Consider the following 16,191-nt stretch of genomic DNA (forward strand, 5'->3'; position numbering starts at 1 on the left):
TATCCATAGGAAGTTTTGCGTGTCTCTCCTTAAATACGAGGAGAGCCAATGCAGGACCTGCAGGCTACGATAGAGGGTCTTCACAGATTAAACCTTTGAACTGAACCTGCCAGCCTTGTGTCCTGCATTTGGGTCCCCCATCCTGCAAACCCAACCACGGATCCTGACAAAAATAAAGATAAAATACCAAAATAAAAAGCACTAAACACATAGAAAGCAGCATAAATGAAAGTTTTTTTTATCCTGCTTTTAAAACAGTGAGTTGGGGAATACCTTAGATGAGTAACTAAATTAATCTTTACTGATCTCTGATACCACTCTCGGAATAGTGAGCACATTTCTTTGCAGAACCTCTTTTGCAGACCTTAAAGAACTGGCTGTTCACTGTACACAGCAGGTTAACAGTATATTTGAGGGTCATTCAGACATTTATAAGCTTCTGAATGTTTTTGATTTGTAGTACCAAAACTTTGACTTAAGTTTTTTCACTACTGATTTGGAGAATGTTTGGGACATAGTTGTTAAACTAGTCAATGCACTGTTTTCCAACAGATTTGAAGTTGTCTTGAGTATCTCTGTGTAGATATGATGAATTTTAAAAATATGACCAAGAATTGAATTTCAAACTAAAACAATAACATTTAAATAGTCCATTCTGTCATTTGGTTTTATTTTCTTCCAGGCCACCCTCACCCGCCCTGTCAATAATCCAGGCCAACTCAAACCCCTGTGGTTTTATGTAGATGTTGGTAAAGCTTTCTGTTCCTGCTCAAATTTGCACTGTGGTTTTCATTTTGCACAAAGAGATCCACCACAAGTTTGTTTCTCACAGAGTTTCTTAGTTTCTTCCTAAGCCCCTGAAAACGTGGCTTCAGAAGTAACAACAACTAAAAATGCAACCATCAGTTAATAAATTATCCCTAAAGATATGATTTTTTTATTGTTTAACACTCAAAAACACATTACTCTGCTTTTTATCTGGACTGTGTGGGTGTGGCAGATTCCATTGACAGTGACCAAACAATCCAACTGTCATCAGATTCGGACTGAAATGTTACAAAATCCAGATTGTACAATGAAATGCAGCTCTATTTATTAAACAGGACTTAACACACCCTGGCAATAGGTGTGTATTAATGTAACAACGTGAATGTTACCTGTCGATCATGCCTAGCTAACGGTAGCTAACTTAAGCTACTCGAACAAACTACATAGTGCCCCGGGTATAAATGTAGGTATCAGATCTGCTCGGGATCTTTATTAAATATTTTTGCTTTTATTTCATATTTACTTTGGCGTACGCACCCACGTTTGCTTAAGTGGAGCTGCAGCTAACATTAGCGTCGTAACATTAAGGGGTGTGAGTTTTCCGTATTAATCTGTAATTTAGGATTTTCCGACCTGAAAATCTGACCCATGTGAATCATGCAGATATGTAATAATAAAAAGAAGGGAGGGGGGGTACAGGAGCTGGTTGAGTGAAATGGAAAGGATTTGAGGACATCTACAGGCTGACGTGTGTAAAGTTTTCTTCCTTTCCAAGTATTAACAAGGATGTTCGTTTGCGTTCAGCTGCCAATTCCACACCTGCGCCTCCGTTGTAAACTTTGTGCGACCAGCAAAGAAGTTTTTGACCGCGAACAATTCTACATTTATATTTAGGCTAATTGAAGCCTCAGCTAAAGCAACACAGCAACGTGAAACTCAGAAAGAAACTCCGGCCGCTGCTGCCAGTGATGCTTGAACTCATTGGGAGAGAGTGGCGTTATATGACCCAGTAATAAGTACAGTAGCTAATATTACTTGTTTAAGGAGTATATGCTAGTAGGTAGTAGGTAATAAGTATATTATTTCTGAGTAACTTGCCCAACACTGAGTTGACAATAAGGATCGGATAAATTGGGTATGTTTTGATTATTGCTTGTTATAGGCTATCTAATGTTTACTTTGTTGTCAATTGATCAATCGCATAGGCTATATAGGCTACAATTTGCTGTATGAAGGGTTGCTTTTTAAGTCGTCCTTATGTTAAAGGTTTTGGCACGTTATAAATAAATTTCTTGTGAATGGTTGTAACGGGGTTTTATATAAGGCCTTTTCAGACGGCTTGGATCAGCGGGGTCGCTCTGCGCTCCTCATCAACAGACAGGCAAACAAGCGCTCTGCGAGGTAACCATGGCAATGGCTTCTGTGTAACTTGCGCGATCCTGTGAAACTGTCACGGTCGTTCTTGGCTCACGCACAAGCCCGCCCGCTGCCAGAGTTGAAATGTCAAACCTTTTCCTACAGTTTATCAACAGACAGAGACTGATCTGCTGTTTGATCTGAGTTTCCTGAATAATATAACTGTTTCTTTAACAATTAGGCCACCAGGTCTTAAACAGGCGACAACCTTTGCTGCTGTCTATTATTCATTAAAAATAATCTATTAACTTCTACTGAACTAATTTGAAATTTAGTAGTTATATTATTTTGCCTAGTTATAGACTCAATTATTTCATGTTGCATGTTGCACATTTAGCGGTTGAAGTTTGGTAAAAAAGTAATACAAAATAATAATTATTATAGAGGTTGCGATGGCGCAGTGGATTAGACATTTGTCTTTGATTCCCACTGCAACACATCCACCAAATAACTTATTGTCATGGGTCCTGGTTTACCATCCATGTTATAATAGAGCCGCGGCCAGTTTTATCGGGGTGGGGGGGTGTATTTTCCTGCTTTTTTGCCCTTTGCCAATCACATGCCTGATTAATTCACCGAAAACTAGTATCCGTAAACACTACGACATACAGCCAATTACCATCTGCCACGTCATCATACAAACGTACAGCCAATCACATTATGTGACGTTACCAGCAGGCGCAGGCCCCCGAGCAGATCTGACCACCCAAGCACATCTGGTACCTACACCGGGACTTCTATGTGGCGCTCATCTGTTCCCATTCTTGCCTGTCTGCTAATCTCTGTCGGCGGAGACGGAGCAGGTAAAAGCTCATGCCTTTCATTCAGCCGTGAGCCTGCTGAAGTACCAGCAGGGCTGGGCAATAAAACAATAATGATAATTATCGCAATATAATTTTCCTCAATAACAATATAACAAATGTTTCATAAGTGTTTGATTTAATTAATTTGACTCACAAACAAATCAGCACTTTAATTTGTTGAGGAAAAGGGACTGAAAAAAAGATTACTTTGTTAAGTGATCCCAAAGAATGACAGCGTAAATGTGGCATCACCTATATTTTCCACTTCAAGCACTGATTATATGTGGTGGCAGAAAATGTTACCAGAATGCAGGAAATGAACTGTTTCATGCTAAAAATATTCTGGGGGAGGACCCCCAAACCCCCCTTCATATATTTCCACATTGAAGGTTTTATCAAACCTGTGTACAATTATCTTCTTGTCTTCTTCTTGTGAATCCACAATTGTGTTTCTTCATGTTTCGTGAGCTAAGTGTATGTCACACCCCTAATCTGAGTCTCTATGTCCCCAATAGTTTTCAACACAAAGTTACGCTCTTGCCCCCAACCCTCCATCTGCATCTGTTTCTGTATTTATGACTATAATGAGTCGGCTGTAGCCTTACCAATTCAAAATAATAGATGCATAAAGACATCATACTACTGTCATATTCTTTAATTATAATGAAAATATCCTGCTCAGAACTGCCGCTTCATAACATCATCATATTATTTTGACTTAATCTCAGATGTTTAGCAAAGTTTGCAGTGTTGCTAAAGTATTTCACTGTCTTTGCACACACATCACATCCAGCGTCATTATTACCTTCACAGCTAAAATATAGCCAAACGTGACGTTTTACAGTCAACAGTATGCAATCGCGGGAAATGTAAAGGGCTGCAGCGGCTCACTTCAAAGAAGCTCCGTCACAGAGCCGTAGCGCAAGCATGACTTTGACAGGCGGAAGGAAAAGTAGTTCCTATCAACCGAGTAGCCTATAATTAAACCATCCTGGTAACAGTAAGATACTTATGATAAAACACTCACTCACTCCAAATTACTGAGTTTAGATATCAATCCTTTAATATGAGTATCGATCCTAGAGCAGGAAACGTTGGTATCAGAAATATTGATACTTTAGGATCGATCCGCACATCACTACTTACAATCTACTTCACACAAATTAACAATGTTACTCTCAAAACAAAACAAAAAGAACACATCTATTTACATGACTCAACTCTTAGAACTATATTAACCTCAGTGGAAAAAACGCTTATAAATAGTTTTACCACCCACTCTGAAAAAGTACTTATGGACAGAGCTTCAGCCATTGTATAAATAACAGGCTATTGAGCATTTTCTGAAACGGTGTCATTTTCTTTATGTGAGAGCTGAGTTATATCTCAGAGAATCCTACTAGTTTATATAAGAACAAAAAGTCTGCTGCCTTTTTAAAAATGAAACCATGTCCAGCACAAAACATCTATAAGTCTCTATATTTGTTTTTGAATGCTTCTTGATTAATCAAGGTATGAATTTCATGATTTTTAATAAAATTCTGTATCATCACTAGACAATACAGTAAATGTATTGTTATGGACCCGTTCTTGAAGTACACTAATGTCCTACCTCCAGAAATGAGCCAATATCCCTTATTAAACACCATAGAAAGAGATGTAGAAATAGAAAAAACATTTTGACCTATTCTTCTCTTAGCTGTTTGTAGTACGATGATGTTTACTCAATATAAGGAAAACATCCTAAATATGTTTTAGCCTACATAGTCTGACCAAAAAATAGTTTATAGACTTGCTGGTTCCCACCTGCCAAATGAACACACACATTGTTGGTTAAACATGAAGCCTCTTAGACTCTTTTCCTATTTTTATTTAACAAATCACAAACATCACAGCACTTCAACTATGTTCTCAGTCACTTCAGTAGCATAGAAGTAGCACAACCTGCAGATCACTCCTCGTTTATCCAGTAAGTTCTTCTTCTGTTTATTTTTATTTGGTACTAGACTTAATATTATTAAAACCTTCTAGATAACTTAACAGCATGCTTGATACATTTAACTGCAGCTCATTGCAATAAAAATCCAGTCAATTTATCTGATGTGTTACAAGGAGCAGGGAACTACTAGAGACGCGTAATTTAAAATAAAGAAGAGGTCATTCTTCATTGCTACAGGCTGAATTCTGACATGACCACCTTTGATTTTATCTGATTGATGTCAACTTAACAATTGTCCTAAAAATGGGCACATTCTTAACTATATTTCAAACATTGTAGAGTTCAAATGAAATGTAACTTTTTTGTTGATTTTTTTGAAGATTTCACCTACACTGGCGATCTAATTTACTGCAACAATAAAAAATGAATATTACGATGTTTTGCATTCTGGAGATTAGGATTTTACCTGTTATGCATCCTCTTTCTGATGCCTCCAAATGGCTACAGTCAGCTCAGAGGTCCACCTGGTCCCCAAGGTGACCGTAGACTTCCTGGGTCAGCAGGTGGGTAACACTGACTATCCAAAGTCCTAAGATCACTCTTTCTGGACAGACTCCATTCACCTTTTTTCCCTAAATTCTTGCACCCCCTGTTGGACAGGCAGAGGCAGATTGTATTTAGTAACAATCCTGCAATCTCTCTCCAATCTCCAAAGATCCAAAGAGGTCAGCTTCCTTGTTCAGTTTCTTTATTTGGCTCACTGTGTCAGCTGTGATTGTTAGACTGTCAACTTCATAAACAACATATCTCAAAATATACGGGAAGGATCGACATTCCATGCTGGGAAAAATCATGCTAAAGTGATGATGATGGGCCAAATATAGTTTGGTCAGTCTGTTGCTTGTCATCTGCTGTCTCACTCAGGCAACACAAACAGTATAAGGAAGACTGGCATTCAATGGATACTTTCATGCTCACCAGAGGATGAACCTTTTTGATTTAGGTAACCTTCAGACCTCTGAGAATAGCAAAATATGTCTCTCTATTTTTTATCATTGCAACATTTTGGTTTTCAAATAGACGACAAACATTACAACTAGTGAGATGATGGATTTTTAATACTATTTTATGTGTCTTTCTCTGCTCTTCTGTTATCTGTTATCTGTAGGACCTCAAGGATTTTCAGGACCTGCAGGACCTCCCTGATTTCCTGGACCCTGCTGTAATCTGTGGATGAGGTTATATATTTTCTAGATTTTAAAGAACATGTATTTTATAGAATTACTTTTATCAGCTGGGTAACAGCTGTCATTTACTAAATTGCAGGATGCAGCAGTAGTACAACTTGAGCAAATTTCAAAAATAAACACTTGTACAGTGTATCCCAGTTTAGTTACAATAACAATTCTATTTTATTTTTAACCTGGAGTTAAAATTTTCTTGAGGCTGTGTCCAAGAGATATTATTTCAACTATTTTATCCCATAGTTTGTAAATTTACAATACAATGCAATTTTTAGGTACATGTCACCAATTTCCCTCATTAAGATCAGTTAACTTATCAAGAGAAGTAAAACACAGCAATGTGTTTGGAAGGGGATTTCAATGGTAGAAACAGAAAATAACTAATGCAGAGGGTCTAATGGACAGGGAACCTGTCCGTCTTGACAGAGACTCCACAGTGACGGGAAAATCACTTGGTGGAGGCTTATGTCTTTAAATAAATAAGAAATGGTGTAATACGGTGATCGTCAGAGAAACACTGTGTACCTCTGATATCGAACTTTATGCCCTTTTTATCTGAGGGAATTTCCACAGATATTTGTCACACTTCATATTCACCCAAAGACTAATGCAGATTTAGCAACTCGGGCTATGGTGAAGTGCGTGCAGCGGCTTCAGGGGATTTCACCTGAAGCACCAAACTTCATCATGTGCAATTTTAATAACCATAAACCAGTGAAGTCCCTGTGCATATGTCACTTGTGCAACACGACGGACCAAAAGTCTTGACCTCTGTTATGGATTCGTCAAAGGTGCTTACAGCAGAGCACCACTATACTAACCACTATTCTTTCTTTTGCTCTTGTGAGTTGGTTTGTGTCCTTCACTCTTAAAAACAAAAACAGGCTGCAATATATCGTTAAGGTGTGTGGCAAAATTTCCCACAACCCTCTGACTGACTTAAATTCTGTATATGAGACAAGGACCCTCATGAAGGCACAATCAGTCTTGGCCGACCCAAGTCACCGCCTGAATAACTGCTTCATTTTGTTGCCATCTGGCCACAGATTCAGTCTGCCTAAATGCAGGACAAGCAGACACAAAAACTCTTTTGTCCCTGCTGCTATAGGCTTTTTTAATAATTCAATGTGAGATGTGGACTTCTGTGTAGTAAGTATTTATTTTTGTTTCTTACTGATGTTGGCTTGTTTTGTATAACATGTGTGTTATTTATGTTACATGCTGCTGCACAACGAATTGCCCCCCAGGGATAATAAAAACTCCTTAAACCTTGATGAAATATTCTATTGAGCTGTATTAAGAGAAATGAATAGTTTGATCAATAATGGGGATTTAAATGATTATCACCACCTCTGGCTGCTTTTCTTTTGACCCATATTTTTTTTAAATTGGTGCAGTAGGTTGCTTAAACACATTCCTTGAAATTATGCCTCCTTTTCTCAAAAGTCTAAGCACAAATTTACAACTTCTCCCCAACATCTTATTTTCAGGTCAAAATGAAGCTCTCCACTCAAAACCATTCAATCTTGCTGAAAAACCAAACTTTTCCCTCAGACATAACACACAAGCCCTCAAAAATACACACTACAACACATGCTGGTGAGAAAAATTTAAAACAATACTGCTATAAAAATGGTTATAAGAAATGTTCCTTGTGGCTATCCCTCTCAAAAGCATTTCACATGATGAACAATTGTAAGCATTTGCACATTTTTTATTTCATAATACACCGTACAGTACAATTCACCATAAAACAAATAAAAAAATCGTTCTGCCCCAGCATCACATCTTATCTAAGAAAGGGTAGGTGTGTGCTAATTGAGCTCAAGCTTTGCTGACTTGAGTGAACAATATTGATTGTTAGTGCTTTTAACAGTTTTTTACAATTGCTTACACACTAAAATATTATGTAACACGTCGTCAGTGAAACCTTACACTCAGGGAGCAAAACTACAGCCCAGATCTGCAAAACTATAAGCACATTCTCAGCCTCACACCTCTTGCAAAACACTAGATACAGTGATTTGCAAAATACTAAACACACACAGGCTACATTAGACACAAAAATCACACACAATTTCTCGTCTTTGCAATGTCAAGACACTGCTGTCTAAAATGCCACACCTGTGAACCAATTGACCAATGACTGCCATCGGGTGTACAGACAATTAGGTGCACAACTCTAAACTCACCAATCACGCGTAAGCACTATAAAAAGGCAACAGGTGAGTTTACCTGTCATCAACAAAAATAGAAGGTAATGTTCCAATAAGAGGAAGAGGAAGGATGAGAAGGAATGCATGTGGAGGAAGAGGGAGACCTAGAGGACATGGACAAAGAAGATGAGGTCCAAATTTTTCAAATGATATTAGAACAACAATGATTGACCATGTTGTAAACCATGGGTTGACATTCAGAGAGGCTGGACAGAGAGTTCAGCTGAATGTCATTGCTGTATTGGTTAATTGTGATCACATGGTAGGGTCATAGTTCAGACAAGCCATTTTGCAATTAGTTTGGAATCAGGACATCTTTATTTTATCTTTGGCATCCACCTGTATCAAACCCTGGAGAAGATTTTGATTGTGAGTTATACAGTGTATACAGAGTTATATAGTGTTTTGACTTTATAGATATGTATCAATGCATATGTTGTACAAATTCATATTTGGTGAGTTTTCTAGATCATTACATCATCTTTTTGCCATGTGTAGTGCAGCCATCTGTTTAATTGCAGCATGTATATTAATACACTGTTTTTAGTTACATTAATATCTTTTTTGTGTGTTTGCTCTTAGTTTCAGAGTTGATGAAAACAAACAATTAAACAGCCCTCAACTTTACATCCATGTCATCATTTAACCCTTTCAGTGTCTAAGACATCTGTTTAGCTATCTGCCACTTTGTGTAGAACCACACAAGCAGTGGACAGAATAGCAGTACATATGCCGTATTCTATAGTATTTCTATGGTCTACAGGATTGAGGGTCGACCACATCAAGTAGGAGGGGGTCAAATATTCTCTGAAGAACAAGAGAGATATCGTCAACATGGTTTTGGCCTCAGAGAAATTCAAACATCCTCAATGACAACAGTGTTCAATAATGTTCATCAGGCCCAGTATTTATCAAGCTTCTCAAAGTGCCATTTTAGTCTTAAGTGCTGAGAATTCATGAAATTTACTCTTTACTTTAGAAGCTGCCAGTAGGGGCTTGTGATGGCGCAGTGGAGACAGAGACATGCACAAATCTTTCAGAAGAGGAAGAATGTTTATTTTCGGAATTATTTGACGACACGCAGTTAATAAGACGGGGTCAGACAGCGCAGGCATAAACTTTGTCAGCGAGCTAGTGAGGGACGTCATCTCACCACTGACTTTACACAGTAATAAGTTTTCAGTTAAATTAAAGGTGGTGATGACGCTTCGTTTATTTGCCACAGGACAAACTCAGCAATGCTGATGATTTTGGCCGTCGCAACCATCAATAAGCCGAAAAGTCATTGAAACAATGATAGCACTTAGGCTCCAGCTCCACACATTATCACGAATTTCATCGATTCCCAACAATACCCCCCGTAATCTGACAGAAGCAAACACAGTTCATGCAAAAAGCCGGCAATACAGGAGTAGTAGGGGCCTTTGATGGTGCTCATATAAAGATAAACTTTTTTATCTTTCATTTAGTAATGCGTAGGCCTATAACATAACGTATTATCTTGAAAATTCTTTGTTAAAGGTGTGTTGAATATAAACTCCTCTTAGGAATTTCTTAATTTCTTAAATTCTTAAATAAGGAAATCTATTCAGTGATTGGTCCTTGGCGACATCATCATCCAAAATCCTGTTTGCGGCAAGTGACTGACACTTAAGATTTAGTCCTACACTTCACTCAAATTAGGACTATGATGCTTGATAACTAACTTTTAAGCACAGCTTTGAGCCAAGAATTTTTTTTACTCTTAAGTCAGTTCTTAGCAGTGTTCTTATGAGTAATTCTGAGAGGCTTGATAAATACAGGCCCAGGTCTCCTTATCAACACTTGGGCGAATCTTTAAAAAAACATCAAATACAGATGAAACAATTTGAACGAAATTCAGAGATTAAAAGACCTATGGCATCAATATGTGGAGGTACATACTGTAATGCACACTGCACAAATAACCCTTTTTCACGTAAATGTATAGTATGCCGACATTGAACTACACAACGTTGTCTATCTTTCAGGAAGCTGCTGCAATCCAGCATGACTTTATCTTCGTAGGTGAAGCTGGTCTTAGGGTTTTCAACATATGGTCAGGTTTGGTTATTAGCTGAATATCAAAGATATTCTAGATATATTTTTAAAAATATATTAATACTCAAAATTAATTATACATATATTAATTATAATTAATAAATACAGGGCATCACCTTGGAATCAGGGACCAATAGCCAAATATGAGCCAGATATGATCAGTCTAAAAGATGGCAAACAGAGAAGGGTGAATTTGTACACTGGCCTTGATAACCATCTCTTAATACAACCTTATACACAAATAATCACAGACAACGAATTCTTAAAATTATAATAGGATTTATTCAACTCAAGCATAGATCAATGATCAGCAACTTTAGCAACTAAATCACTATTAACTATTCTAAGCAAAATGAAATGAAGCCAATAAGAAAAAAACAACAAACCAGCAAGCATGTGTAGGGTGTGTGTGTGTGTGTGTGTGTGTGTGTGTGTGTGTGTGTGAGACAAAGGAAGGGGAGCACTAAGAGAGGGGGTGGATCCGACCACGTGAGAAGTAGTGAGAGGTAGTGAACTTGCATTCAGCAACCGGGTTTCTTGGCTTGATATAAATACTGATATGTTTCCACACAGTAATAGGAATAAAGCGGTCAAGCCCCAGCGGGTGGTACCGGACACAAACAACGTGCATAGCACGGAAAACACAAAGCAATAAAACAAGACACAGCGGTCTTTAAAATATCCCTTGGAGTTTCTTAACAGAAGTTCACCACGTGAAGCTTGTACAAGTAAGTTACAATAACAAAGTTATAGAACTATCTGCTGGTAGCGAGTACATGCGTCAGTCCTTTCAGGAAATTTAGCGTTTTTCTAGTTAAACGGCATTTCATTCATGAAATGTCGGTAGTTTCAACGGCACAACTGATTCTTCGGCGGCAGCAACAGGAATCAGTGAAGTCGACGTAGGTTGAGAAGGTAGAACACTGAGGTGATCTTCTCTCAGTTAAGCAGAGTATTAGCCATTTTCTTCTGCAGGCATGAAACGTCAGTCAAGTCCAATGTTGTAATGGCTGAATGTAAGCCACACGTTCCGTACACCGGCTGAACGAGGAATTAGCAATCGTAAAGAGATCCTCCAATCACAAACTGGTACTGGTACTTACGGCAAAAAGAAAGTGAAATTTATGTAAACAAGCAAACACTGCATATTGTAATTTAAGGTGAATTTCCCGAAAAGAAGTTAAATAAGACAGCATTTTAAACAGATCGTCTTTTTAGCCTATTAATCTTTCTAGCCTCCTTTACCCAAAAAGCAATGGATTACTGATCTACAGATCATAAGTTACACTTATGATCTGTAGATCAGTAATCCATTAAGTGTAACTTATGATCTGTAGTTTTAACTTCTCCTTTTTATGGACATTTTTAAGTATCTTTTAACTTATGTCAACTCAACTTCATCATTTTTATCATCCTTACATACTCAGTGTACTCAGTATTACTTCATTTTTATCATCCTTACAACAACCACAACAGGATGGTCCATTGAAGGACTTGCGCCCAACACCTCCTCCTGCATGTCTTCATAAAACTGCCAAGTGGTAGCTGTTACCTCGCCTCCATCCGTTCCAGATCCCGTTTTGGGAGTTTTCAGGTCCTACAATTAATACCCTCAAACAAATTCTTTAAGAAATGTTCTATATCAAAACAAATAAGATTACTTATTGTCATTTACCAGACGTTCCACAGTATTACAATGAAATAACGTTTCCCTGGGATCACTAGACACAAAAGAAAGAAACATTTAACCACAACATAAAAATTTAAACCAAGATTGCACATGAAAAAAAGAAACACATTACAAAACACACGCAACTTTCCACACTACACATTATAGTAGACAGTGTGGGACCTAGCGTGTGTGAGATTTTGGCAGATGATGATATGAATATGTAAATAATATAAAGAGTCCCTGTGGAGTCCCCGGAATGATGGGACATAGGGATATCATTGTAGCATTGTTGAGATCTCAGTGAATTAGTTCCTGCTTTTGTTCCATACTGTGGCAATAATGGTAACGTTATATCGCAATGACATTTACCATTTATCAATTTCACAGTCTCATTGTCTGGCTCATCATGCAGGTCGAAAACCTGAATGCCGTCCATCCAGACTGTGGAAAATGGATTCAGGTCCTTCTTGACAAAAACAATGGAAAAGTCTCCATCCAGTGTTAAGTTATTATACTATTTTTCACAGAGATACCATTGTGGTCAGTCCATCCATCCTACCACCTCCTACCCCCTCAGGTTTTACTCAAATCAAACCATGTCACCTGTTGTTCTGACTTCATTAAAGGTCAAGGCTCAGCACCCAGAATAAAGCATTGCCACCAATGAATAACAGGCAGCTATACTTAGTGAACTCTGTATAGCCTCATTTCCCATGAGGAAGAATGGGACACAACAAAAACTGATGCTCAGATGTTGCTTGGATTGCTATAACAACACCATTGATATATTAATTCACAGCAGAATAGACCAATTGCTTGCAAGCCTTACTTAAGCTGAACCGGACGCCCACTGAGACTGATGAGGTTAAAGCAGGTTTGCATCTTCATGGATCTTTTAAAACAGTATGTGGAGTGGAACTGAAATGTAATCTAACAGACTAAGGCTGGACGATATGGCCAAAAATTTTATCACGCTAAAAAGTTTCATATCTTTCAGTATCGATAATTACTAATAATTATTTATTCATTTAGCTGACGCTTTTATCCAAAGCAACTTACAGTTGCTATATACACTCACCTAAAGGATTATTAGGAACACCATACTAATACTGTGTTTGACCCCCTTTCGCCTTCAGAACTGCCTTAATTCTACGTGGCATTGATTCAACAAGGTGCTGAATGCATTCTTTAGAAATGTTGGCCCATATTGATAGGATAGCATCTTGCAGTTGATGGAGATTTGTGGGATGCACATCCAGGGCACGAAGCTCCCGGTCCACCACATCCCAAAGATGCTCTATTGGGTTGAGATCTGGTGACTGTGGGGGCCATTTTAGTACAGTGAACTCATTGTCATGTTCAAGAAACCAATTTGAAATGATTTGAGCTTTGTGACATGGTGCATTATCCTGCTGGAAGTAGCCATCAGAGGATGGGTTCATGGTGGCCATAAAGGGATGGACATGGTCAGAAACAATGCTCAGGTAGGCCGTGGCATTTAAACGATGCCCAATTGGCACTAAGGGGCCTAAAGTGTGCCAAGAAAACATCCCCCACACCATTACACCACCACCACCAGCCTGCACAGTGGTAACAAGGCATGATGGATCCATGTTCTCATTCTGTTTACGCCAAATTCTGACTCTACCATCTGAATGTCTCAACAGAAATCGAGACTCATCAGACCAGGCAACATTTTTCCAGTCTTCAACTGTCCAATTTTGGTGAGCTCTTGCAAATTGTAGCCTCTTTTTCCTATTTGTAGTGGAGATGAGTGGTACCCGGTGGGGTCTTCTGCTGTAGCCCATCCGCCTCAAGGTTGTGCGTGTTGTGGCTTCACAAATGCTTTGCTGCATACCTCGGTTGTAACGAGTGGTTATTTCAGTCAAAGTTGCTCTTCTATCAGCTTGAATCAGTCGGCTCATTCTCCTCTGACCTCTAGCATCAACGAGGCATTTTCGCCCACAGGACTGCCGCATACTGGATGTTTTTCCCTTTTCACACCATTCTTTGTAAACCCTAGAAATGGTTGCGCGTGAAAATCCCAGTAACTGAGCAGATTGTGAAATACTCAGACCCTCCAGTCTGGCACCAACAACCATGCCACGCTCAAAATTGCTTAAATCAACTTTCTTTCCCATTCTGACATTCAGTTTGGAGTTCAGGAGATTGTCTTGACCAGGACCACACCCCTAAATGCATTGAAGCAACTGCCATGTGTTTGGTTGATTAGATAATTGCATTAATGAGAAATTGAACAGGTGTTCCTAATAATCCTTTAGGTGAGTGTATGTCAGAGGTCACACGCCTCTGGAACATAGGGGTTAAGTGTCTTCATCAGGGACACAATGGTGGATGGATCACAGTGGGGGATTGAACCTGGGTCTCTCACACCAAAAGCATGTGTCTTATCCATTACGCCATCACCATATACAGATATTACAATAAATATCAAACCATTATTTCTTTTGTGTTTAAGGGCTGATTTTTTTTCTCCTGAGTGAAAGTTGAAGAAACCTGATGGTCAATTGTGTTTTTTTTTATGGTCAACAGTTGATGCCAAACAGTGAATCACTTCACAAATCTGAGGTAGAACATTCAAAACAATTATGATAAAATCTTTGTCAACAAACATGCACGAGTAAAAGCTTTTTTCGATCCTTTTACCGCAACAAAATAAATATCTTAATAAAAATCCTTATCCGTGTATTATTCAAGTGAATAAATTCAAACATTAATTGAATATTTATTGAACATTTGTTATTGAAAAAAATTATATTGCAATAATTATTGTTATTGTTTTATTGTCCAGCCGTAGGATAGACTGACTATAACCATTTTATGCAATGTGCGGTTTGATCAAACCGCGGCTAAAAAGAGTTAATCTGACATTAGTGGGTTTCCTGTTTCTCTCCTTAAATCAAATATATCCCAATCACCCTTTGAAAAACAAGACTATGGCTACGTCCCAAGTCTATGCTAATTCTATACACCATCTACACTTGATAGTATACTGTTTTAGCAGATACTATACAAAACACACTTTACCATTTTATACTAACAGGAAATAACTACCATTTTATACTGACAGGAAATAATAGTACATTTGACGCTGGATGTAAATCATACTACAAAATGATCAAATGTCAGTTTCTCTTGTTGATCCAAATGTGTCCCACTACATAATTACCCTTAAAAAAACAAACAAGACTAAGGCTTTGTCTGAAGTCCATGCTAATTCTATACACCATCTACACTTGATAGTATACTGTTTTAGCAGTTAGAATACAAAAATATCAACACACTTTATTTTATACTAACAGGAAATAACAGTATACTGTGTGTATGTGATATGTCTGATGTAAATCATACAACAAATAAGGAAAGCTATCTACTGTAACTTCACATAGAAAAAAACAACAATCTGAGGAAAAATTGTTATTTTTTTTTTGGAGCTGTCTGACCACAGTTATGTCATGACAGGAAACACTGGTGGAAACGAGGTAGAGAAGTTTGTTGTGTACATAGAGGAAGTGTAGCAAAATGTTTTTTCCTAACATTGTGGTACTACTCACACAGGTATGACATGTTTCACATTAATATACATTATGTTCATAAAGATTTTCTTCTCTATTGTCAAAATACCTTTTACTATCACTATGCTCATTGTTCCTAATTGATTTTCGCTGAGTAATTTCTTAATATACATGCATGTATTGTTGTTTTATTTGCCTTATATGTTCAGATTCAAAACTTAAGAATCTCCAGCCTAAGGTGTGAGATTTTTACTGTATAACTATGGGATTCAAACCTTAGTACTAGTAGCTTAGTGCTCTAACAAACAGAGCCACAAAGGTCCACTGCAACAATTACAGTATGTACAATACAACACAAAATACACTACATAATTAACATACATAAATTATTACTTTTGGTTTAGTATTTGTCACATATGATTAGACAAAACCAGTATGTTGTAATACTGTAAAAAACAGTAAAAGTTTGTTTCTCGCATCTGTGATTGTAGAGGATGTCTTCACGTATCACAACTTGA

Source organism: Micropterus salmoides, unplaced genomic scaffold, assembly GCF_014851395.1.
Source record: "Micropterus salmoides isolate LMB-PRFRI ecotype aquatic unplaced genomic scaffold, ASM1485139v1 Ms_hic_scaffold_8, whole genome shotgun sequence".
Lineage (NCBI taxonomy): Eukaryota > Metazoa > Chordata > Actinopteri > Centrarchiformes > Centrarchidae > Micropterus > Micropterus salmoides.